At 43.3% G+C, this 24,209-nt stretch overlaps 1 pseudogene; it reads left to right on the top strand.

Annotated features, from left to right (window-relative positions):
* Positions 1-9,540: 9,540 nt before the first annotated feature.
* Positions 9,541-20,524, top strand: LOC136856978 (piggyBac transposable element-derived protein 4-like; annotated as a pseudogene).
* The last annotated feature ends 3,685 nt before the right edge of the window (positions 20,525-24,209 follow it).

Genomic DNA, 24,209 nt, shown 5'->3' with positions numbered 1-24,209 from the left:
CGATACCTCGGAAAATGGCCCATAAGTGGCCACGGCTGGTCCGTGGTGCAACAGCTCTGCACTCTGACCGCCAACCGAGCAGATGAGGGGTGGCCACGGCTGGTCCGTGGTCCAACAGCTCTGCACTCTGACCAGCCATCCGAGCAGATGAGGGGTGGCCACGGCTCTACCGTGGCTCTACGCCTCTGCATTCGGGTGACGGGACAGGGATGGACCTCACGGCTAGTCCCAACCGTCGTCTGTCCTGAGAATGGTTTTCCGTGGTTTTCCATTTTCCTGCACTAAGGCGAATGCCGGGACAGTTCCTAGTATAGGCTACGGCCGCCAACCCGCTCACCTTCTCCGAGCATCTCCTTCACCGTAACAAATCTCCCGGCCTGAGAGACAGCGTTACCGTCTAAGAGGCCCGCCTCTCCTTTCAGGGGAGGAATGAAAACATTTTAGTACAGCAGTAGCAGTAGCCATGGGAGGTCGGATAGGATAGACGAAATTGAAGAGTCTGGCATAAGTAAATGGAAGCAATGCTAAGACTCAGTTAAGGGCGCCGTGGTCGCCAACACACGCTCCCAAGTTGAGAGCCCCTGGAGCCCCTATTAGTCGCATCATACGTCAGACAGGGGATACAGTTGTCGTTATTCTACCCCACCCCCCCACCCACAATGGGAGAACTCGGGTTGATTGAGTAGATTAATTGACTGATTGACTGATAAAATAAAAATAAACTGAGCTAATTTTTAATTTTCTTCAACTTATTGCAGTTGTTTCTGGGATCGCTGGGAGTCATCCTCACTCCTTTTAGTTTAATAATGTTGTAAGTTTTACGTCTCATTAACTACTTTTACGGTTTTCAGAGACGCCAACGCGCCGAAATTTTGTTTCGCAGAAAATCTATCGGTACAAAGCTGGCGTATTTTTAAGCACCTTCAAACACCACCACACTGAGTCGGGATTGAACCCTCGCTCCACCACCCAACTTGGACTCAGAAGGCCAGTGCTCTACCGTTTTAACCACTCAGTCATTTGGATTTGCTTTACGTCGCACCGACAGAGGCAGGTCTTATGGCGACGATGGAATAGAAAAGGGGAGGCAGCAACTGGGGCCTTAATTAAGGAACAGCCTCAGGATTTGCCTGACGTGAAAATGAGAAACTACGGAAGTCCATCTTTAGGACTGCCGACAGTGGGATTAGAACTCAGTATCTCCGGAATGCAAGCTCACAGCTACGTGGCTTAAACCCCGTAGCCACTCGCTCTGTCCCTTTGGAATTTGGACCAGGGTTTACGGCCAGATGCTCTTCCTGACTCCATGTGATTTTTCAGGTGAAAATTGCATCATATGATACTCTTGGATTCGAACTTCCAGCATCTGGGTAGAAAGCCAGCAATTATCTCCCCCCCCCCCCCCCGAGGCTACACTAATCATCCTATCCCCACTCCCTGCCGATTTTAAAGGGATAATTCAGAATATTGTTCCCTGTCTGTGCATGATGTGTATGAACCACAATCGTGGGTGTAAGTGAGTGTGCACTAATCGTGGCCGAGTTCCAGCCAGCCACAGCACGATAACAACTTGTGAATCAATAGTTTATGCAGTGATGTACTATCTGCGTCTGACGAGAAGTCGCGCAGCTTGCACGTACGACACGAGTAACTGCATTCTTACCTACCATCATCAGCCTTTTCTTAAATAATAGCAAAGGATTTGGATATTTACTGAACATCTCCCTTGGTAAGTTATTCCAATCCCTAACTCCCCTTCCTATTAACGAATATTTACTCCAATTTGTACTCTTGAATTCCAACTTTACCTCCATATTGTGATCTTTCCTACTTTTAAAAACACCACTCAAACTTATTCGTCTACCTATGTTATTCCACGCCATCTCTCCGCTGACAGCTCTATTCGTCATGGTTTTGGTAATGTTTGACCATCGAGTGGGAACTTGTCTACGATCACTCGGCCAGGAACATTTCCAAGAATAATAAGTTTTTCTATGTTGTCATTCCCACGTCACTGTAAAACTCTTTGTTTACATATTGATGCTAATCTGAGTCTGAGGTAGAGCTGGTTTATAATGGAATCATTGGTGCAAAATGTTGTCCAAGGTATGAGCAACATTCCTCGCCAACACCACATTTCAAAAGAATCAAATTTTCTTCAGGCATGTAGCACGAAGTGCCCACGTCTCGGCTCCACAGAATAAAATTGATAATGCCAGACTCATTTTCAGTGGTAACGAGGTCCGACTCCATAGCGTAACGGTTAGTGTTATTAGCTTCCATCCTCGGAGGCCCGGGTTCGATTCCCGGTACTGCCAGAACTTTAAGAATGACAGGAGGGCTGGTATGTGATTGAAATGGTACATGCAGCTCACCTCCAATGGGGGTGTGCCTGAAAAGAGCTGCACCACCTCGGGATGAGGACACGAGTTTACTTTACTTAGTGGTAACGAGATAAATGGGGCATTTTCTTTACTACTTCTTAAGACGCCGTCTCTATATGGAGGTGGGGGATCCTCGTAGCCAGCTCTGATATTTGCAATGTACTGAGCCATTACTATGTGAATTTATAGGAATATCCTTGAGTATTTTGAATGCAGTGTTTCCCGTTGCCTTCTGCATCCTAATTCCGTTGACCAAAATGTGCTTTCTCCGCCTTTAGGGACAATTTCTTGCCCAAATGGCCCTGTTTCATAAAACTAACTAATAATATTACCTAATAACACTATAAATCATAAAAAGAATTATTAATGTATCATAAAAATAAATTGGTTTACTCATAATATTAGTTCATTAGTCGGCTAATACAATTGGAGTTTGGAATCAGTTTGTTGCATATTGTAACGGTTATAGTGTCCGCCATGCCAACTACCTACGGACCGAGCTCGTCACCCATCGCCCCAACCCCCTTACGCTCAACCGCGCCAATCGCGAGCAACACTTAAGCGCTGGGCCGGCCCTTCTCTCTTCTGTCCGTGGTCGCGCCGCATAGGACGACGGAAATTACTCGACTATTAATCTGGAGTGTTCCATCTCGCGAGGATCCTGGATCCATAGAACATCCGGACGGTTCTAGAAGGGCCAGCGCAGGTATATAAGAGAGGAACGACTGCGCAGTTCGAAAGTTTGAGTGGACAGCGGATACTATCCCGAGCTGCGAGACTGACGTGTAGGCTGTGGACCGTGACAGCGCAACGAGTGTGACTGAGTGGCTGAGTGAGTGTAGTGTAAATAATCGATGACTCTGTGTATGTGTCATTGTAGACGGAACAAAAGAAACTAAGAGAGAGAGCGCGAACCGTGTAAGTGTACAGTTGTAACTTGTAAGCTCGGCAATCGTGTGTGTGCGTGAGTAAATGTGTAATTGTGGTGCTTAGTTAATAAATCTTAGAAATAGGACGCTACCAGGTTCTGTACTCCTTTATTTACTTATTTACCCCGCCAACACGTTACAATATGTTCTTGGTTTGCGTTTGTTCCTAGCAGTAGGCTTGTGCATGACTACAACCGACTATTAATCCATATCAATGTTCGATATGCTCGCTTGATATTTTCGTTGTTGCGACTTTGATACATATGGGAATGAGTAAAAGTAGTGAAAATAATGTAAGAGAAGAACGTTTCTTTGCGGAAAGTGCTTGAGTCAAAGCGTCAACTATTCGCAGCCTATTGCACATTCTATAACCCTCCTCGTCCTTTTACCTTTTTTAATTTTGCGCTCTAAAACAACTCTGTTTAGATGGACTAGCAAAATCTTGGTTTACTGGTGGTATATGCCAATATTTTAAAGGATAGATGGAGTCTCCGAGCAGAACTGCACCGGGAAAAGGTCTCCAACAATTAGCCATCTTATTGTCCAAGTCACTTAGAACCCTACTTGGCCAATTCGCACAAACGTACTAGAATTCTAAATTTGGTCCACACACGAGAATTACACTCAAGGAATGTTTTCCACATCGATCAACAAATGCTGATCCATTAAGTACCCCACAAACTAAAGGAGTACTGGCACGTTCAGTGAATGTGGCAAATACAGTACTTCACCACAGTCAGCAGACCAACATACAAGATCCTGACTGATCATCTATCACAGTCACAACTCTGCAGACTGTCACTTTTTTTTTTGCTAGTTGCTTTACGTCGCACCGACACAGATAGGTCTTATGGCGACGATGGGACAGGAAAGGGCTAGGAGTGGGAAGGAAGCGGCCGTGGCCTTAATTAAGGTACAACCCCAGCATTTGCCTGGTGTGAAAATGGGAAACCACGGAAAAAGATTTTCAGGGCTGCCGACAGTGGGGTTCGAACCCACTATCTCCCGAATACTGGATAGTGGCCGCACTTAAGCGACTGCAACTGTCACTTTTGAAATACCATGCATATGATACTGTGTATACCGAGCTCGATAGCTGCGGTTGCTTAAGCGCTGCCAGTATCCAGTATTCGGGAGATAGTGGGTTCGAACCCCACTGTCGGCTTCCCTGAATATGGTTTTCCGTGGTTTCTCATTTTCACACCAGGCAAATGCTGGGATTGTACCTTAATTAAGGCCACGGCCGCTTCCTTCCCACTCCTTGCCCTTTCCTGTCCCATCGTCGCCATAATCTCTGTCGGTGCGATGTAAAAACACTTGCAAAAAGAAAAAGAAAAAAGAATGTGTATCACTACCAATCCATGGAGTGCAATTTTAAGCTGCTGTTTTGAGGCTAATGCTTCATTCCTTGCAATGGGACATTCTATTACCAATCAATCAAGTAAATACTCCAAAAGTTCTGTTATCTAACCTAAGTCTCTCTTCATTGTAATTATATGTTTGTTACATACCAATACGGGCTGTTTTGGACTGTTAATAACTACACTCGCTCCTCATCACTATTTGTATCAGAGTAGACCATTTCACTGATCTTCATGATTTTATGCCAAAATATTAAAATTACCGTTTTCTCTAATTTCACTAATAATATGGATTATGAGTCAAAATACACTCACGGAAGTAATCCCAATAATATTAGTAACTTATTTTAGTCATGTTTTCTATGAAACAATTTACTAATATTATTAGGAATATCTACTAATAATTTTGACTTATAAACTAATTACTAGTATTACTAGCTAATAACTCTATGGAAGGTAATACTAGTAATATCAGTTAATATTATTGCTTTATTTACTAATAGTATTAGTTAAAAGTGTTTTATGAAAGAGGGACCAGGACCACAGAGTGCCCTAACCTTTACCTGCTCATCCATTCTCAGGGAGACTGTTTCGGGGATCTCCTTATAGCGGAAATGTTCGGTCCCTCCGCAGTTTGCCCGCCCTAAAGATGGCTGACTAAGCAAGGACAGAAGGTGTAGATAAACAATACAAACTCTGTGGCCAAGGCAGCGTAGAGTCCCCATCTGTATCATGGTTTCCGTGGCTATGGTTTTAAAGCACGCAAAATGGCCGACACGTAGGGCTAAAATAATAAATTGCCGTTCTAACGTGTGTTATCTATGGACTGATTGTAAGAAATTAAGATGTCAGACACTTAGGGCACAAAAATATAGCAAAATATGACCCTAATATCACTAATAACAGATCGTAGTCACAAGATACCGGGTGGTGGTGGTGGTGGTGATTATTGTTTTAAGAGAAAGTACAGCTAGGCAACCATCCTCTATATAATCCTAATCAGAGAGAAAAATGGAAGGGATCCGACACTTCGAAAAATGAAGGTATCGGCCAAAGAAAGACACGGGCCACGAAGGGCGTGAAAATGAAAGTCTCCCAAAGCCTCGTGTGGTCTAATACCGTTGGGGACGGAAAAGAACAAGAGTTGACCAAGGGAGGTCGGACTGGATAGATGAAAGTGAGAAGCCTGGCACAAGTAAGTGTAAGCAATACCAGGACTCAGCTCAGGGCCCCATGGTCGCCATCCCACACTACAAAGTTGCCTAGTTGTAGAATAACACAATGGAAACAATAATAACCACCACCAACATTCCCACAAGTGTGGGAAAAGCAGTAGAAGAAGTAGCATATCTATACTGGTGTTGTAAAATGTACTTGTTTCTAAACCCATCTCACGGTGAAGTCGGGAGTTGTAAACAACCAGCTGATGATGTCCGCAGCATGGCAACCAGGCAAACTGTACGGAGGTGATGGAACTCACTTGGCCTCACGCCTGGCCTCTGTGACGTACATTACCAAGGCAGAGGAAGGACAATGGGGACTGATTTATAGGGAGGTGGATCGTGAATGCGGAGTGCTAATTCTTGCTACGACTTAGAGGTGATTGTGGTGATTACTGTTTTAAGAGAAAGTACAACTGGGCAACCATCCTTTATATTTGTGGTACCCACATTATAGTAACTTCTGCTTTCAGTGAGCTGTTCAGAAAATAGTCGACCCTGCTCATTTTCGACAAAAAGTTGTTTTGATTTAGTGTTTTTGTGCACCACTTCACAAAGTCCCCTTTCCGAACTATTCATTCTAAAATATGTGCCAGTTTGTACCTCCCAATGACTAGGTATGTAAAAAATGTTTACTTATACTTGTTGTAGGGTACGTGACCGAATCGTACCCATAAAATTTCACTATAAGTTTTGTCCTAAATAGAAGATAATAATTGCTTTTAACCAAATTGAGAATAAAATTAGCCATGAATTAATAAATATGATTATTACTAGAGAAATACACACATACAGTACTTTGCTATACATTACGACTATGAATTCTACTACGTCACAGCGCTTCATTATGTCTTTTGTTCATGTAACACTTTTGTGTGTGAAGTCTTTGCTCACTTCTTTGAACTTCTTTGCTTTGCTTGACGTTGCTTGGTGGGGCGAGTTGTTCACTTGTGCTCATAATTCATTATTTAATATAATTATTGGTCCAGGAACCGTGCTATTTTTCTTTCGACAAACAATTTTTTTGTGTTATTTATGATATTCTTTTCACCCCCATTTTCCCGTCTGACCTGCCCACGCTGGACAAAGATATTGAGAATTTACAGACACAGCACTTCCATTCGTCGGTGCTAGCCCAGGCCAAAGCCTACTAGATACTAGAAGGCCTGGACAGAAAGCCAATTTCTTGCATTAAAAGCGGGTTAATAGTTTTTCTCTTTTCCACCGCTAGGTTCGCGTTTATGTTCTATTGTTTGGCGTGAATTCTATGATGATGTGTGTTACTGCAATATGTTTTATAAGAAGAAATAATATATTAAACTTTATTTTATACGGTAAGGCCTTATCTAACGTGAAATATGAAGAGTTTTGTCGTTTTTAATTTATTTGGTCTCACGATTTGCAATATATGGATGGTTGCTGAGATGCATTTACAGTAACATTTGTTTAGTTATGTGCTTCCAAATTATCGTCAAGGTGGTGGTGGTGATTATTGTTTTAAGAGGAAGTACAACTAGGTAACCATCCTCTATATAACACTAATCAGAGAGAAAAACTGGAAGGGGTCCGACACTTCGAAAAATGAAAGTATCGGCCAAAGGAAGACAAGGGCCACGAAGGGCGTGAAAATAAAAGACTCCCTAGCCCTCGGAAACCTAATAGCGTAGGGGTCGGCAAAGAACTAGAGTTGACCAAGGAAGGTCGGATAGGATATATGAAAGTCAGGAGCCTGGCACAAGTAAGTGGAAGAAATGCCAGGACTCAGTTAAGGGCCCCGTGGTTGCCAACACACGTTCAAAATTTCCGAGCCCCTGGGGCCAATTACCGTCAAGTTTCTCTTTCCATTCTGTAAGTTAAGATGGTTTATTGCCGGGCTGAGTGAGTCAGACGGTTGAGGCGCTGGCCTTCCGACCCCAACTTGGCAGGTTCGATCCTAGCTCAATCCGGTGGTATTTGAAGGTGCTCAAATACGTCAGCCTCCTGCCGATAGATTTACTGGCACGTAAAAAGAACTCCTGCGGGACACAATTTCGGCACCTCGGCGTCTCCGAAAACCGAAAAAGTAGTTAGTGGGACGTAAAGCCAATAACATTATTTATTATTAACATTATTATGATGGTTAATTTTGCGTGCCTAACTGCACATCTGACACAGCGAAGAAATATACACAAATATAAATTTTCATTTTTTCCTAAAGATCCGAGTTTACGGGAGAAATGGAGGCCTGCTATTTCTGGACAGGGCAGCAGAAAAGTATCTCTTCCGGTTCCTAATGATAACTCCAGAACATGTAGCTTGCACTTTGTCGAATCAGATTACGGTGTAAGTACTGTGAGGGGAATTCTGCCTCCCCGACAAAGTGCCGTTGCAAATTCTTCTTATTAAAAATGTATTAATATTTACAACGCGGGCGTTAGGATATCTCGGAAAATGTAAACTTGTCCGAAAGCTGAAATTCCTTACCGCTCCAAAGTTTAAAAAGACGTTTCAGTGCCGCGACTGTGATCAAGCACACATCACATACAGTACCTAACAAAAGTTTAAGACCACTAGCCTATTTCATATAATAATTTCCTGGTCTTATAATTTTGTTAGTAATCTTTTGGTGAATATTCTGTGCATAGTTTAGACACTTATACATCTAAATATGTCATTAGAATTGTGATATGATTTTTATTTTATTACTTATGATTTTTTGTTACTTTGATGTAACTGAAAAAATCCTACATTTTTAATTATGGAAAAATTTATTAACTTTAAACCGTCTTGTTTATGTTAGTAGTAATTTTTTTACAGTATTGTGTGGGGTGTGGGATCATATTGACACAAGAAAAAGAAATCTCAAACATGTTCCTGTCGTTTTATAATTTTTTTTGTACTTTAAGTGAACCTTTAAAAAGTTAATAAATTCTGGCATTTGGTTAAATAACTTTAGTGAGATAACTAATTGAGCCAACGAGACCGAACTTGCATGAGTAGTTAGTTCATGTTCTCCTCAACAGATGGGATATAACAACAGAACCTGCTACGACCCCGACCTTGAATGGGAAACCAGTTTCTTGATACAAGTGACCAGAGCAGGTAGTGGGTATTTCGCAAACAGTGAAAAATGGGGAAAAAAACTGTGTCAGAGACATTGAAGTGGCAAATAATTGGAATGAAAAGATGCGGAAAGTCACATAGAACAATCGCATTAGATTTGGGTGTAAGTAAGACTTGTGTAACGAACACAATAAAAAAAATTGAAGAGGGAGGTGCAGTGGCTGACAAACTACGCAGTGGCCGACCTCGAGTAACATCTGTGCGCGAGGACAGAATCATTTGCAAAGCTTCGAAGATGAACCGGAAATTGTCTTTACCTTCACTTAAGCGGGAATTCGAAGACTCTACAAATAAGAACGTATCAGTAATGACCATTTCGCGCCGCCTAAGGGAAAAAGGACTGAAATCCTACGTTCCACTAAAGAAACCATTATTGAACAACGCACACAAGATGAACAGAAGAAACTGGTGCAGAATAAAGAAAAATTGGTACATGGAACATTGGGGCAAAGTTCTGTTCAGTGATGAATCCCGATTCCAACTGTACAGTTCCAGAAAAGTGCAGGTTCGGAGGACGGCAACGGAGAAATATCTCCCACAATGCATGGTGCCAGCTGTTCAGGGAGGTGGCGGTTCCGTCATGATCTGGGGTTGCATGTCTGCACAAGGTACCGGAGTATTAAGATTCATCAATGGAACAATGAATTCAGAACAGTACATTGAAACCATGCAAGAAAACATGCTGCCATCCGCCCAGAAACTTCACGGTGGATATTTCGTTTATCAGCAAGATAACGCTCCATGCCACAAATCAGCGACAACAATGGAGTGGTTTGAGGGAAAAGGCATCACATTGTTGGATTGGCCAGCCAGAAGTCCAGACTTAAATCCAATTGAAAACCTCTGGAACATCATAGGCCTTCGTGTAGCTGCAAGGAAACCAAGGAGTGTCCAGGAACTTCGTGAGAAGATTTCCGAAGTTTGGAACGAAATTACGCCCCAGGAATGCCTAAAATTAATCCAGAGCATGCGAAAACGTGTGAAAATGTGTTTGAAAAATAAAGGAGGTGCTATTGATTATTAAGACGAAAATGAGTGTATAATAAGAATGATTTTTTTATTTAAATTTATGTTACCAGATGACTTGAAAATTCCAACCCAAAATTCAAAATTTTTGGTAAAAGTGTTCTTCAACCTCAAATACATGGTGAAAATTATAAGGAGAATTAAACTGTAGTGTTATATGTATAATAAAAGTAATTTTCAATGAGTAATTGAATAAAAAAAGTAATTTTGTTTAAAACTTGATTTTGTAATTTTTAGTCCATTTACATGGTTCAGGGAAAAGTAAAACAATGTGGCCACTAACCTTAAATATCTGAAGAAAAACTTTCAGTAGCATTAGACGGTAGTTCCAGACATACTATAAAAGTGATTTTATTTAAAAAATAGTCCTATTACTTTGTTGCTTTTAAAAATGTAGATCAACCATGAGGGTGGTCTTAAACTTTTGTTAGGTACTGTACGTTATACTTACATTTTTCAGGCCTGTTCTTGATAATAACGCAAAGAAAGTGACTAATGACTGTGATTTATTAAACAAGTTCAAGAGCAAGCCTCTGAGCAGAAAAGTGTTGAAATTATAGAATTAGGGAAAAATTGGGTCAGTACTTCTATTTAGGCCTATTTCCCTATTCTTTACTCCTTTGTGATAAACAAGTGCAAAATGAAAGAACTCTATGAAGTGTAATGTGTTTTAAGTTGTTTTGTATATTTATATTTCATTCGCACGGGACATAATGATAATAAAAATGTATTATTTCGCGTTATTGTATGAATATTCAATATAAGGATATAGACAGAACATCAGAACAATAGAACATAAACGCGATCCAAGCGGCCATTTCCTGAACTACATCGTTCGCCCAGAAATGTGTCGGCTTGTCCAGGCCTTCTATTATAGCGTAGGCAACGCCCAGGCCCAGGACCTCGAGAAGGGAACAAAAGACGGCACGATGAAGCGGAATGCCACATAAGGGAGTTGTGTCTACAGCGATATAGTCGCCGAAGTTACGTATCTATATTTCTCTAGTAATGATGGTGTTTATTAATTTACCGTTAATTTTACTGTTGATTTGCGTGAAAGCAATTATTGTCCTCCATTTAGGAAAAAAATTACAATGAAATTTCATGGATGCGATTCGTTCACGTAACCCTTGTTTTAACTTTTTGTTTCAGAATCCACACGTTTACTTGTTTTTTCACTAGCAGTGCATATCGTACAATAGTAATTGTTGTGTTAATAATACTCGTATGTATATCGTTGTTAGGCAATGAAAACCTCGATTCCACTGACGAGGAAATCACGTTTCTCCATGTGTCTTGTGGAGTGGTGGTGGTATTTATTGTTTAAAGAGCAAGTACAACTGGGCAAGCATACTCTATATCACACTAATCAGAGAGAGAAAATGGAAGGGGTCCGACACTTCGAAAAATGAAGGTATCGGCCAAAGGAAGACAAGGGCCATGAAGGGCGTGAAAATAAAAGACTCCCTAGGCCTCCATACGTAATACCGTCGGGGTCGAAAAAGAACAAGAGTTGACCAAGGGAGGTCGGATAGGATAGATGAAAGTAAGGAGCCAGGCACAAGTAAGTGGAAGCAATGCCAGGACTCAGCTAAGGGCCCCGTGGTCGCCAACCCATGCTCCAAAGTTCAGAGCCCATGGGGCCCATTTTAGTCGCCTCTTACGACAGGCAGGTGATACCGTGGGTGTTATTCTACCACCCCCAACCACAGAGTGATGTCTTGTGAAGGCCTACCGCGTTGCCTGAGAAGGGAATAGAAAACTCAACTACAATGGTCGAGTAATTGTGTTATCGTTAAGCAATGGAAATGCCAGGAACCGTTCTCCAGCCGCTGCTGACCACACAGTTTTGGGCTTCTTCTGTAAACTTTACTTGGAAGGAGTTACGAGTTTTCCTTTGCACAGCGACGACCCCCCTGTGAGTGGAGGTGGTAGAATAACACCCACGGTATCCCCTATCTGTCGTAAGAGGTGACTACAAGTCCGTCGGGCGCGACTGATCAGATTGATACACGTCGAATGTCTCTGTCCATTGACAATAATCGAGAGCAGCGGCACCTTCTCCCTAGTAGCTTCCCCTCTCTCCTTTCTCTCCATTGTCATGAGGTGCTGTTCTGTTCTATTCTGAAGATATCTTCTAAGTGATCAAATTGATACACTGCGCCCGTTCCCGTTACATTTCAATAATACCTTCGTTTGGTTATGTACACACCACGGTGAGTAATACAACACTGCTTTAGACTGCAGAATGTATTATTTTTCTTTTTGAGTAGCTTGAACATTCTTTTATATACAAAGATCAAATTGATGCACCGCGCCCCAATGTGTTATTTCATAAGTCGTTTCATATTTTAGGTGAATAGATTTCATCATGGCAGATTGCAGGAAGCGATATAATTCCCTCGACCCACAGCATGCTGAATAAATCCAGAAACTGCTGTTCGAAGAGGAGAACAGCGAAATGGAAGAGGATTTCGGTGATGAAGATGATACAGATGGTGATGATGAAGTTGAAATTCGCCAGGAAGAGTTGGAATCTGAGGAAGAAGACAGTGAAAATGATGAGGAAGCATGTGAGGGAAGTGATAGTTACTTTGTAGGACGGGATAAAGAGACAAAATGGAATAAATTTCCTTCATCACAAAGAATATGTTTCAGGAGCCACAATATTATTAGTACGCGCGGCTGTGAGCTTGCATCCGGGAGATAGTAGGTTCGAATCCCACTATCGGCAGCCCTGAAGAAGGTTTTCCGTGGTTTCCCATTTTCACACCAGGCAAATGCTGGGGCTGTACCTTAATTAAGGCCACGGCCGCTTCCTTCCAACTCCTAGGCCTTTCCTATCTCATCGTCGCCATAAGACCTATCTGTGTCGATGCGGCGTAAAGCCCATAGCAAAACAAAAAAACAAAAAAAAATTAGTGAATTGCCTGGAGCAATACGTGCTGCAAAAGCAGTGAGAACTCCTTTGAAGTGCTCGAGTTGCCTCATAGATGATGACACGTTGGATTTCATTGTTCAGTACACAAACCAGTACATAGAGAAAATCAAAGATTAATTTCAGCGTGACAGGGACACAAAACCAATAGATATTATTGAACTAAAAGCCTTCGTCGGTCTCTTGTTCTTAGCTGGAGTTAACAAAAATTAAAAGGCAAAGCTTGGAAGATCTATGGGGAAGTGATGGGGATGTTACTGACAAATCCGTCTTGCAATGTACACTGACTGACAGAGCAAATGCAACACCAAGGAGGAGTGGTTCGAAAGGGATGAAAGTTGGGGAAAAAACAGAGACGGCACGGACGAATAATTGATGTTTATTTCAAACCAATATGCAGGTTACACAATGCGCACGGCATCGACTCAGAAGGATGTAGGACCATCGCGAGCGGCGATGCACGCAGAAACACGTCGAGGTACAGAGTCAATAAGAGTGCGGATGGTGTCCTGAGGGATGGTTCTCCATTCTCTGTCAACCATTTGCCACAGTTGGTCGTCCGTACGAGGCTGGGGCAGAGTTTGCAAACGGCGTCCAATGAGATCCCACACGTGTTCGATTGGTGAGAGATCCGGAGAGTACGCTGGCCACGGAAGCATCTGTACACCTCGTAGAGCCTGTTGGGAGATGCGAGCAGTGTGTGGGCGGGCATTATCCTGCTGAAACAGAGCATTGGGCAGCCCCTGAAGGTACGGGAGTGTCACCGGCCGCAGCACATGCTGCACGTAGCGGTGGGCATTTAACGTGCCTTGAATACGCACTAGAGGTGACGTGGAATCATACGCAATAGCGCCCCAAACCATGATGCCGCGTTGTCTAGCGGTAGGGCGCTCCACAGTTACGGCCGGATTTGACCTTTCTCCACGCCGACGCCACACGCGTCTGCGGTGACTATCACTGACAGAACAGAAGCGTGACTCATCGGAGAACACGACGTTCCGCCATTCCCTCATGCAAGTCGCTCTAGCCCGGCACCATGCCAGGCGTGCACGTCTATGCTGTGGAGTCAATGGTAGTCTTCTGAGCGGACGCCGGGAGTGCAGGCCTCCTTCAACCAATCGACGGGAAATTAGAACAATATTGGTCGATATTGGAACAGCCAGGGTGTCTTGCACATGCTGAAGAATGGCGGTTGACGTGGCGTGCGGGGCTGCCACCGCTTGGCGGCGGATGCGCCGATCCTCGCGTGCTGACGTCACTCGGGCTGCGTCTGGACCCCTCGCACGTGCCACATGTCCCTGCGCCAACCATCTTCGCCACAGGCGCTGCACCGTAGACACATCCCTATGGGTATCGGCTGCGATTTGACGAAGCGACCAACCTGCCCTTCTCAGCCCGATCACCATACCCCTCGTAAAGTCGTCTGTCTGCTGGAAATGCCTCCGTTGACGGCGGCCTGGCATTCTTAGCTATACACGTGTCCTGTGGCACACGACAACACGTTCTACAATGACTGTCGGCTGAGAAATCACGGTACGAAGTGGGCCATTCGCCAACGCCGTGTCCCATTTATCGTTCGCTACGTGCGCAGCACAGCGGCGCATTTCACATCATGAGCATACCTCAGTGACGTCAGTCTACCCTGCAATTGGCATAAAGTTCTGACCACTCCTTCTTGGTGTTGCATTTGCTCCGTCAGTCAGTGTACATAACTTAAAGCATTTCAAATTTATCGGTGCCTTCGATTTGATAACCTTGAGACTCGCGAAGAAAGGAGAAAATTAGACAAGATTACAGCGATTCGCGAAATTTTTGCTATGTTTGTAGAGAAATATAAAAAATCGTATTCTTTGGGACAACATGTTACAGTAGACGAGAAGCTGGGAGGATTCCGTGGAAGATGTAGCTTTCCGCAACACATACCATGGAAGCCAAACAAATATAGCAGTAAGATCTATGCATTCGTGGATTCCCAGGTGTTTTACATTTATAATTTGGAAATATACAATGGGTTGCAACCTGAATGGTTATTCCGAATGAACAACAAACCTTTGGATGTTGTTCTGAGACTCTGTGAACCAATTTATCAGTCCGGTCGCAATTTAACGACAGATAAACTGGTTTACCAGCATTCAATTGATAGAAGAGTTACGAAGAAAGAATCTTTCATTTGTAGGGTCCGTCCGAAATAATAAACGAGAGATTCCTCTGGAGTTCACTACCAGTAAAGGACGAGCTGTCAACAGTTCACTTTTTAGGCTTCAAGATGGGCTATACTTTGTCTTTCATTTTCACACCTTTCGTGGCCCCTGTCTTCCTTTGGCCGATATCTTCATTTTTCGAAGTGTCGGATCCCTTCCAATTTTTCTCTCTGATTAGTGTTATGTAGAGAACGGTTGCCTAGTTGTACTTCTTCTTAAAATAATCATCACCACCACCACCATCCACCCTCCCCCCACCCCACTTCGTGGAGAAAATATTTTTTTTCCATTTTAGCCGGCTGAAACTAGGAATTATTAAAACAAGCAATTGGTACAATCTCTGTTATCTTATCAGCTAATTATTTTTGTTCCGGGGAATATCCGTGGAGCAGAAAGAGGTGAAAGAATTGAACTGAATGGGTCTAACTACGATATCAAAAATTGAATTAAAAAACCTTAATAAGTTATATTTCTTTTCAAAAAACTTAATCTTTTCACTGAGTAAACGTAACAATATGACAGGTACAAATAGCAATCTTGAAACAAGATTTGGAAAATCTAAGATTAGTGAATTTTACAGATTTGGGGCTTCAAGCCCTTAGTTTACAAATTCTGAGATACCGGAGCCAGTTTACAAAACTTTGCAAAATCTCAATGTTTAGACAAGGACAGAAATATCCCAATTGAAGAGCACTTTGCTCCAACAATTTACAGCCTTCCAGAGGCACTCCTCAATATTACAGACATTTAGGAAAGAGCTTACATGCTCTCCAGCATTGACCCAATTTTAACCGCCCACTTAAGGCAATATTACACAAAACTTTAAGATCTCTGGCTTCTCTAGGCGCACTTTACAATTAACAAAAGTAGTACACAGGGGTATTAAGTACCCAACCTACTGGGCCTTCGTGGAAAAAGAACAGGTTAAATAAATGGCCCGAACCTAAACTGAATGGAGGCGTACACTTGCACTCCTAGATAATGAAGTATTAAAATCGTAACAGGGCTCTCGGCCCGATGATACAGGGGCTAATCCCAAGCTACTGAGGTGACTCGAATGAAAGTTAATTTAATACATTGCAGGAAAGAAAACAGTTACGAAAACGTAGTCACCTCAAACCAAGATGAAGGGGAACTCGAGAGGGTAACGCACTCTGTACCCCGATTTACAGTTAAAGACTTTATGAAATTTTACATGAAAAGGAAGAAGTTTACATCAAACGGTAACATAGTCAGAAATTCGGACCTTCCCCTCGGATAAGGTTGTGGAGACAGCTAGAAAGATAGAATATTGGTGGCCATTACCTGGCTGATGTTCTGCCTGCCGAAGAATGAGGCGTCCCGCCTCCTGTCTTAACACACACACACAGAAAGACGACGATCAGTGAGTCAAGGTAGCCAGAGCAGCCGCAGTTTATATACCCGAAGGGAAGGTCCGAGAGGATTCTGGACTAATCCGGACACACCCTGTCAATTTTATTGGCAAATTCAAAAGTTACACCCAAAGAACCAAAAGAAGCCTGTGATAGGCTGTAAAAAGAATTACAGAAAATTCCCATTGACCAGATTCAAAACTGGCGGAATGAGAAACAAGTGTTGCAAACCTTGAAATATATATGAAAAACAAATAAAAGTTGATTTACTAGAGAAAACCCATGAACACAACATTTCTTTTAATAACAATTTCTTTTTACCTTGCACCAGAGTGCATGACCACAGTTTTTGCAAGTGACATCTATGGAGAAACTTTTTGAAGTAACCAAACACAAAGCAACTAAATCCGGTCAGTTTAGGCAACTTCACAATAACACAATTACTCAATACTTCAGTAGTGACATCTTCTGATTAAAGTCCCAACTTTATGTAGTAACAGTTTCACATTTTGTTGGATAGATAGAGTTCATCAAGGAGCTTCTTTTGATTGAGCGGGATAGAGGTGTACCTCCCGGTACAATTTTATTTAGTTATTAATAACAAAGTTATAAGCGGAAATACGCAAAAAATGTCGTTTGTCGCGGCTAACCGATTTGTACAGCACCACAGCAAGTAGTGGACAATTTGCATGTGCTTTGAGGAAGGGTAGCAGGGGTATAATTTTTGCCAAGGTCGTGGATACTGAGGTATGATTCACCCGCTTGCCGCGCGCATTCGTCAGTCTGGCAGTCTCTTTAGCATCTGTTAGTTTGTAGTCAAATACTAAATTATTTCTAATTGTTTAATCATGCTGTACTTCTACTTAATTGTAATACATGTGTAATATTGTTCTTTTGGTGAAAGATGTATTGTATAGTATTGAATCAGAATCTAAAAAAAAAAAAAAACTATTATTACCGCACTTAAGTTGGTAAACTGTCAGCCTTTACCTCTCTATCGAAATTCGCTCAGAGAAAATTAAAAATCTTACCATTTTGTCTCTTTTTTCTTTCGGTTTTGATGTATATACCCCTCCTCCCACCGTCCAATTCTAGTTCCCAATCACCGCTACTGCATCGGATCGAGCGAGCGGCTGTCAGCTTGTATTCGGGAGATAGTGGGTTCGAACCACACTGTCGCCAGCCCTGAAGATGGTTTTCCGTGGTTTCCGATTTTCACACCAAGCTAATTCTGGGGCTGTACCTTAATTAAGGCCATGGTCGCTTCCTCCCCACTCCTAGGCCTTCGCCATAAAACCTATCTGCCGCTGCGACGTAAAGCAAAATGATATTTTAATAAATCTTTCAATAGATTGGCCATTTCATTGCAGTGATACCTATCGGCGTGGTTGGTGGCTGAATCATGCACTTTCTTTCTGCTATATTTATATCGACTTCCCAAATAATAGGGGCGAGATTGATCTTATTTAGTAAGGTTTGGAGACCATCAGCCTGTCCTCACAATTACCCTCATCCGCATGTTTGAATTTCTAGCGCAAATCCCATTTTACTGAATAAAACATTATTTGAAACAGAAAACAGCAAACCGGACAACACTTTACAGGTTATTACTATGCTGTTTAGAATTTGAACACTTATTTTATGAATGTATGTTTCTTTCTTTCTTAATCTGTTTACTGTCGAGGGTTGGTTTTTCCCTCTGACTCAACGAGGGATCCCACCTCTGGAGAGGATGGCTGAGGTGGGAATCGAACACCCCTCTACTCACTTGACCTCCCGATGCTGAGGGGATCCCGGTCCAGCTGTCGTACCACTTTTCAAATTTCGTGGTAGGGCCGGAAATCGAACCCGGGCCTCCGGCGGTGACAGCTAATCACACTAATCACTACACCATAGAGGTGGACACGAATTTATGTTAAGTATTAAAAAATTCTGTTTAAATAGCATTTGCTGACCTGTGGAAATGTGTATTTTACTGAATTGAAGCTGCCGAAAGGTATTCCTTTCCCATAAAATTGTACTTGAGAGACAGATCAGTGAACTAGTAACCACCTTAACCTATTATATCACAGACTTTTTAATGTCCTCTGACGTTCAAGAGTTACACAAGGACAGTAATTACATTCGATGTGGTAAGAACTTAATGGGCCGTTAGCAGAAGAGTAGGTTCATATAATCCAAAGCAAAAGTTCTTCTTAGAAGCCAACCGTGTCTTATGTAACATCTTCCTGAGATACACGTTTCTCTCCGTTGAGCACTGCTGCCAGCCAATATTCGCAACCATAGAGTGCGACGGGACGGATTTTTGATTTTAGATGATCTGCGTTCGGTTGTTCGTCGCTTCATCCAGGCTGCATTAACAATAGCGTTGACCTCGACGAGCCGGCCGTCATCAGTTGTCGTAGAACCGAGGTATTTGAACTTTCTCACTCGCAGCAGGTCGTCTCCGTCTACTTTGATGGTTCTCATTTCTTGTGCGTCTGACGTTTTCTGCTTGTTGAGGCTCAGGCCAGTCGATCGGAGAAACCTGACACTGGTAAGTGGAAGAATATCTGTCTCAGCTGAGGACCCCGAGGTCGCCACCTAGTTGAGAACAGCTAGGGAGTCATCTCGTTGAGGTATTTATCACGACAGACAGAATACTCTCATCCTTAGACGAATTACAAACAGAGAAAGTCTTTATCATCCCCACACTGAGGAACTTGTGTGACTAAATGGAAACGTTGAAAGGCGATACTGAAATATTCTATTTATTTTAGAACTTACTCTTGAACCCGTCGTTGAATACAATATATTATATGGACATAGGTCCGGGAAGGCTCTAATTCCGTGCTAGAACTACAGGGTTATTCAAAGAGAAGGAACAGATTTCAAACATTTATTTCTTCCAAACTATAAAATGTAGAACCACAATTCCAATGTTCCTGGACAGACAAAGTTTTAAAATTTGAACAATCCATGTAGAAGCTCCGCTGTTTCAAGTTCCAATCCCGACCGCATTGGCACTGGTGCTTGTCGTGCCCGACCACATTGCACGCGGCGCGCTGGTGCTTGTCATTTGGAGTGTCAGCAAGTGGCGACACATAAGAAAAAATCATTCTGTATGCTGCAATTAGCAAAACTAGAGTCCATTATTGGAGTTCAACGTGCTTTTCGCCGTCAGTTTAATAAACAACCGCCTCGCCATAAGCAGATTTACAAGTGGCATCGGAACTTCGTAGAAGATGGTTGCATCTGCAAAGAGAAAAGCAGGGGACGTCCACTCACATCGAATGAAAATGTTGAGCGTATTCGTGCAGTTTACGAAAGGAGCCCAAATAAATCCATGATACGAGGAAGCAAGGAGGTCTTTCATCGACGTCTCTCAAGTGGACTACACAACTCGTCGCAGAAGACTCTCCTGCTATTTTTGATCGGCCGGGTGGCTACACATCTCTACTATCCGCTCGCGCCGAGCCAACAAAACATATAGGCCGACTCCTCGTTGGACGTTAGCCTCCCTAATACCTTCCCCCACCATGCCTACAACCACAATCACCACCACCATAGCGTCCTGTTATCACACCTACTCTTCCCATTCCCTCACCACTACTACATCGTCCCATTCATCGCTTGTTATGTCAACCTTCCTTTCCACGTCAATCCTCCCCGACCCTCATCGCATCTACCGACTGTTTACGCAACCCCATCTGTATCGGCATCAACTATGTCACCACCATTTTTAGCAGCAGCCAGTCAACCTTCGTTGCCGCCATCCACAGTGTCACCAGCAACAGCCCGTCAACCTCCGTTACCGCCATCAACGGTGTTACCACCATCATCAACCTCACCTGCAGCAGCCGCCGACCGCCCAACGCCATCGACATCAACTCGACCCGCACTGTTCAGTTGCGTCGTTCGCGGCGTCGACCCCCTCATCTCGCCAGCGGAAGTTCACCACCAACTTCGTCGTCATGCCATACCCATCTGGAGGGCGTTTCGCATCTTTAACACCCACGGCACCACCTATCTAATCCGTCTCCAGCTCACCAGCGCAACAACAGTTGACCATCTTGTCTCCCATGGTGTCAATCTCTACGGCCGTCGCCATACTGTCGAACCTTCTCGTTCCCTTCACCACGCTAGAAATCCTCAATCCACGTCTCGTCGTCACACCCGGCTCGATCATCCTCCTTTACACCGTACACCACACGTCCGTCCACTTACCCCCTTTGTTCATATCTCATTCCCCCCACCTATACTAGACCATCTACGACAACTCACGACTGTCCTTTCCCATATAGCTTCTACACTACACCACCTTATCCCCTCTCGCAACTTCCATCTCAGTACTCCTGTATAAATCCTCACTTTCTTTCATCTCCCCAGCCAAGCAAATTCCTAACAACGTAGCCCCATTACCCATCTTACTCATCTATCACACCGACCTACTCTCTTCACACCTCCCGGCCCGAGAGAGAGCGTAACTCTCTAGGGGGCCCGCCCCGCCCTTCGGGCGGGGAATGAGAACTTCTTAAGAAGAAGAAGAAGAAGAAGAAGAAGAAGCAAGGAATTTAACATTCCTCAACCAACTGTATGGCGATTTCTCAAACACCATGTGGACCTGAAGGCGTACAAACTGCAGTTATTGCAGAAATTGCATGCAGACGACTACAACAGAAGGTACGACTTTTGCATTAGCATGCTAGATGATATGGAAGAAGACAAGTTTTCTGAACGATAATTTTTTCAGATTAATGCACTTTTCATCTTTCCGGTAAAGTTAATCGGCATAACGTTAGAATTTGGGCAAGTGGAAAATCCTACGGCAATTAATGAACATGAAAGAGATTCACCGAAGGTCTTCTGTGAAGAAAGTTTATGGACCTTTCTTCTTCACGGAGAAAACTGTGGCAGGACTAACCTATGCAGACATGCTTCAAAATTGGTTATTTCCTCAAATGGAAGATGATTCCGGTGATATCATCTTCATGTAAGATGGCGCCCCGCCTCATTTCTCTCAGCACGTTCAACGTTACCAAAATGACACCATTCCAGGACTTTGGAATGGACGAGGAGCAGCAGAAGATAACTTTCATGGCCTGTGGCCTCCCAGGTCTCCAGACCTCACTCCTTGTGACCGTGTGTTTATCTCCCTTATGCCTGACACTCTTGAAAGTTTGCGACACCGAATTGTTGAAGCTGTGAATTCGATAACTAGAATCCGCATGATTCGTGTGTGGCAAGAAATGAGCCATGTTTTGATATTTGTCGTGCAACACATGGTGCTCATATTGAAACCTTACAAAAGTGAAAATTGAACTCTTTCTCTCTCCAGAAACGTTGGAATCTTGTTTTTATCTTTTGCAGTTTGGAAGAAAGAAATGTTTGAAATCTGTTCCTTCTTTTTGAATAACCCTGCATTTTTCTACAACTCTACACAGTATAATAATGATGGGAAACACATAGGAACAGAACGTACCAGCATACCAAATAGAAGTTTTTCTTGCATGTGGTCAGTCTTCAGCCCTAAGGTTGCTTGGATCCTCAACAGCTCCGCCATCAGCTGTCATAGATGGCCTAAGCTTTACCGAAGAGGCGTACTAGAGAAATGAGGAGCGAGGTAGTTTCCCGTTGCATTCCTCTTTCTTACATGAAATGTTCAGAATGGTCTCCGTTAACGTCAATACATGCATCAAACTGCCATTGCATTGAACCCAGTAACTTTGATGTGTCCCTGGAGTATTGCGTTTGGTTTCGCTGCTTTCCACAATGCGGGCAAGAAGACACTGCACATTGGGCCGGGGTTCCATACAAAGAGCTTTCAAATGCCCGCACAAATAAAAGTCGCATGTCAACACACAGTTGCGGCGATTGGGAGTTAGAAGTGGGGAGAGGCACAAACATTTATGGACAGCAAAAATTACCCGGGTGTAAGGGCTAAAGCAGAGAAGGGCATAAAAATGGAAATAATAATAATAATAATAATAATAATAATAATAATAATAATAATAATAATAATAATAATAATAATAATAATAATAATAATAATAATAATAATAATAATAATCGTATGGCCTCAACTACCGTGTGCAGACATTTCGATTTAACGCCATCTGGCTGTCGGTTCGTCAATTTCGACGTTCCGTTTTACTTTAAGCCCACTAGATAGGAGACCGAGTAAACCGCAACTCTCTTGGGCGTATGTGGCTGAGATTTAATTAATTTTGTCGGGCAAACACTAAATGTGTCACCAGAGATCTTTTACATGCCGACATCGTACGACATGGAGTGTAGAATGAGCAGACTCTTCATACAGTGAAAATGAAGATGCTTTGATGGACTCTTGGACTGACTCGATGTGACCACATAAGAAATGAAGATGTTCGACAAAGGCCTGGCGTCGCTCCAATTGTGGAGAAAATGGGGAAAGCGCGTCTCCGCTGGTACGGTCACGTTATGAGAAGGCAGGATGGCTCAGTTGCTAAAACAGCTCTCCAAGTTGATCCCGGAGGAACACGACCACGTGGAAGGCCTTTAAAGCGGCGGACTGACAATATCAAGGCCGACATGCACAACGTTGGTTTAAAACGTGAGGATGTCAGAAATAGGACGAACTTGAGATGTAGCAAAACAGTGGACCCCATACTTAGGGATAAACGCTGGGAAAGAGAGAAATCGAGTGTCGAATGGACATTTTCGGCCCTTCAAAAATCCGACTACTTCCGCCGGGTTTGAACCCGCTATCTTGGAATCCACAGAGGCACCTGGTACATAATGGTAAGCCTTTTTAATGCTTCTGAGTGAATTTCGATAGAGACGTAAAGGTTGAGCTTACCAACTTTAGTGCGGTAATAATAATACTATACAAGAAAACGTTTACCAAAGGGACAATATTAAACATGTCATCATCATCATCATCATCTGTTTACCCTCCAGGTTTGGTTTTTCCCTCGGACTTAGCGAGGGATCCCACCTCTACCGCCTCAAGGGCAGTGTCCTGGAGCTTCAGACTCTTGGTCGGGGGATACAACTGGGGAGTATGACCAGTACCTCGCCCAGGCAGCCTCACCTGCTATGCTGAACAGGGGCCTTGTGAAGGGATGGGAAGATTGGAAGGGATAGGCAAGGAGGAGGGAAGGAAGCGGCCGTGGCCTTAAGTTAGGTACCATCCCGGCATTCGCCTGGAGGAGAAGTGGGAAACCACGGAAAACCACTTCCAGGATGGCTGAGGTGGGAATCGAACCCACCTCTACTCAGTTGACCTCCCGAGGCTGAGTGGACCCCGTTCCAGCCCTCATACCACTTTTCAAATGTCGTGGCAGAGCCGGGAATCGAACCCGGGCCTCCGGGGGTGGCAGCTAATCACGCTAACCACTACACCACAGAGGCGGACTATTAAACATGTATTACAGTTAAATAGAAGTTCGGCGTGATTATACAATTAAAATGTCATTTAGTTTTTGACTACACACTAACAATGTTACAGACACTTAACCAGATGTAGCAAAGAGACGTGTCACTGTGAGTGAATTTGCGGCAAGACGTGATTTGTGAGATATGCTATCGAAAAGTTTGTTTCCGCTCGGTCCCACGTTCACTTCTTCAGAGATAAGGAAATGAAGGGGATGATTTTCTGATTCGTATTGTTACGAGGGATGAGAGATGGTTGCACCATTACGAACCATAAACGAAA

This window comes from Anabrus simplex, chromosome 1 (genome assembly GCF_040414725.1).
Source record: "Anabrus simplex isolate iqAnaSimp1 chromosome 1, ASM4041472v1, whole genome shotgun sequence".
Taxonomy (NCBI): Eukaryota; Metazoa; Arthropoda; class Insecta; order Orthoptera; family Tettigoniidae; genus Anabrus; species Anabrus simplex.
The sequence above is the reverse complement of the archived record's forward strand: the minus strand, read 5'-3'. Positions and strand labels throughout refer to the sequence as shown.